This window comes from Lactuca sativa, chromosome 2 (genome assembly GCF_002870075.4).
Source record: "Lactuca sativa cultivar Salinas chromosome 2, Lsat_Salinas_v11, whole genome shotgun sequence".
Classification (NCBI taxonomy): Eukaryota; Viridiplantae; Streptophyta; class Magnoliopsida; order Asterales; family Asteraceae; genus Lactuca; species Lactuca sativa.
The window spans coordinates 104,875,356-104,878,633 of NC_056624.2; the positions used below are offsets into that span (position 1 = coordinate 104,875,356).

At 31.9% G+C, this 3,278-nt stretch overlaps 1 long non-coding RNA gene across 2 annotated transcripts; it reads left to right on the forward strand.

Annotated features, from left to right (window-relative positions):
* Positions 1–1,018: 1,018 nt before the first annotated feature.
* LOC111886320 (uncharacterized) lies at positions 1,019–2,890 on the forward strand. 2 transcript variants are annotated; one of them, XR_002848389.3, is made up of 4 exons: positions 1,019–1,241; positions 1,397–1,720; positions 2,233–2,340; positions 2,662–2,890. It is a non-coding gene; the product is annotated as an uncharacterized LOC111886320 (long non-coding RNA). The 2 variants fall into 2 exon arrangements; XR_002848388.2 differs by lacking the exon at positions 1,019–1,241 and having other exon boundaries at positions 1,248–1,720.
* Positions 2,891–3,278: the final 388 nt, after the last annotated feature.

A 3,278-nucleotide genomic window follows, 5' to 3' on the forward strand; every position in this document is an offset into this window, starting at 1 on the left:
TATAGTTTATGTATCATTTACTTCTCAAACTTATTTACCAAAGGTTTTCAGTTTAGTTCACGTAAATTTGTTAATGAATAAATTTGTGAGTCATTCACTTCGGGTTACTTCCAAAGTAACAAAGTCAAAAAGTCCTGTAAATTGTAACCAGAGTCTTTTGTAGGGAGAACGTGATAGTTGTGTATAGATCTATATTGGGTTTGACAAACCCACACCAGAGCTGCTTGCAACAGCTAGATCGGCATGTCTGTGGTGACAAATGTCATTTAACGGCGACGCCTGAAGAACGTCGTATTACGAGGCCATCCATGTCAAGTATGGTTATAATAGCTCACATGTGGTATTAACAAATCATAAGATTTACGGGTTCTACTCTTAAATTAGCGAGTTATGTCGATTTAGCTCTCAGAAATTACTTTAAGTTTGGAATAATACTTGTGCGCTTTCATGTCAAAAAGGGGTTTTATGCTAATTTAAAACCACGTTCATATCATTAACTATGGAAATTACTTGTTCGTTCTCGGTCCTGGTATTTAGGATCACCTAACTTTTATAAGGAAAATATTGGATTTTCTTGGTAACATACAACTCATTATAAAGATCGATTTTCCAACTCCTACTGTCAAAAACTTATGAACTCACCAACCATTGTGTTGACATTTTTTTAAACAACTTGTATTCTCAGGAAATCGCTAAACAGGTAACAAAGTGTTTTTGAGGATGGGACGTTGAGGCGTCAAAGTTATCATATTTTGTCAACATATTGTAATTGATTTTGAAACATGTAATTCATACAATGATGTAACTCTTTCAATTATATATATGTTGGTTGTGTTTACTTTCATCACTATTGCCATTGTTGTTATGATACTACACATGAAGTCCTCCACCCCCGGACGTTTCCGCCATCCTTAGTTTGGGGTGTGACAAAAATCTCTCAACCATCTTCCTGTATCATGAGCTATTCATATCCAGGTAAACTATTTATTCCCATATCAAATTACAAATTCAATTCCATTTAGTATCTACATAGCCTTTATTTGTCAACCTCGCGTCCTTTCAAAATCATCGATTGAGGTTGATTAACAACAACCATCGCACAACTTTCCACTATTCCCTTTATTATCTCTTTTTTTCTTTTGATTTTCTATTTTATCATATGTTTATGTCTATGTAACTGATTATATATGAGCTGATGTGTATTTTGAACAACTATGAATTTGGGGAGAAAAAGCCGGAAGGTATGTAAATGGATAAAGCTAACTCTCTTCTCATTCATCTCCTCTCTCTCTCCACCACCAAATCATAAATCGTCTGCATCTTTTGCTCTCACTCTTCTCTCTCTGACTCTCAAAGCACATAAAGGTTAATCTTTCACATTTTTTAAAAATTGAAGGAAATAGAGATCAACATATGAAGATAGGCCAATCGTGATTGATTTTGAGGTTGATCTTATAAAGCTAAAGCCTTCAACATATCAAGGTTAGCATATTTTTGGGTTTTTATAGTGATCTATTGTTATGCCCGATTTCAGTTTTTTCAGGTTTTATTGTGAGGTTGTTCATCTTATAAAATTGAAGCCTTCACCAACCACCACTGTCGAACCACTCACCACCTTCAAGACCATCACCATCGCTATTCTAGAAGGTTTTGGAGGTGGTGATGTTTGTGGTGTGTAGCGTGGTTGAGCCAGCGACACCATTAGTCTGTGTAGTACTAGGTAAGAACCCTAAATCGATTTATGTAGTTCATACTTCATACCCTGCTAAGTAATTTGCAATAAGCCAATTTCTTCTCTCTAATCATTGATGGTGCCGATTTGAAGCTAATTAGTAATCATTTATGGTCATTGATGATTTTTGTGCTGAGAATGCTTACTTGTCCCAACGGCGAAATAGTGCTCTATGTTGCTTTTGTTTTTTCTATTTTTCCTTCAAAAAGAAAATGTTTAAATATGTAATTGAGTTCATTTGTAAATATTTTTTTTTTGTGATAAAATTCAAGAGTTTCTATTGTTTCCTTTAAGTATATCCCCTCTTCTAACTATAAAACACATTGTTAAGATATCATATATGAATGCATTGATAACAATTCAAATTTTTATATTTTGATTTTGATATCATTTAGACTGCCTTGATATCAAGATTGATATGAATATATATTTTACTTATGAGGATAAATCATGTTGTTTATGGAATAAAATTTTGCTTGGAAACCTTTGTTTCTCAACAGATTAATCAGATAATGGCGGATATAGATAAAGATGGAAGTTGTGCAAATGATTTTAATGGTATCAAAAGATCATTTCGCTTTGTCAGTTCTATGGTGAAAAAAGATATGGTATGATAGAAAATATTTCATCATAATGTAATTTCTGAATTGTATGTTTTAATGGATATATTTTGTTGTTCGAGATTTTTTTCCATTTATTTCCAAAAGTTTAAAATATTTGATTATAATGCTTCATAAGTTTTGACCAATTATGTATTTGTTTTATTCTTATTTTTTTTTTTTGAAAAATTAGAGTTACAAATTAAACAATTAACTTAAATCTAACAAAGAGATTAGTGTTGACCTCACCACCACCGCTAACCTTAACCACGACCAACATGACCTCCCAACCTTGACCTCACCAATGTTTTTCTTTTGTGATTTAAATAGGTTAAAGAATATTTGGATCGTGGGAATGTTGAATCAAATAATGGAGAATTTAAAAGTAACATCAAGTCACTTCTTTTACAATTTTGTTCAAGAAAGTTTACAGATCTCCACCTTTACGATGAAATTGATATTCTGTCAAGAATTGTTGAGACCTTAGTTTATGGGTTTTCCTTATTTACATTATGTGTGAGTTGTGTATAACAATTTCCATATGAAAATTCTTTATTTACATGATCTGTAAGTAGTATATAGCAATTTGCATACGAAATTTTGGCATGCTACTTTTGTTTTTAAGCCTTAATACCATGCTATTTTTGTGTTAAAATATTATTTTCTTGATAAGCAGTTCTATAATTTGGTGTTTATGTATCATGTCCAAGTATTACATATAAACTATTATTTTTTTCATTTATTATAATTTGGTTGCTATTTAAAGTAAATAATTATAGCATTGTACTATTGTGGATAGGTCTGAATTGACTGGATTGAGTCGCATATTTCTTTATTGTTAGTGAACATTAAACATATATGTGGTGTAGTAAACTATTTACACAAAAAACTAATCGCCTCTATAAACAAATTTCTGAAAAAACTATTCGCACCCGTCGCTTGGCGCG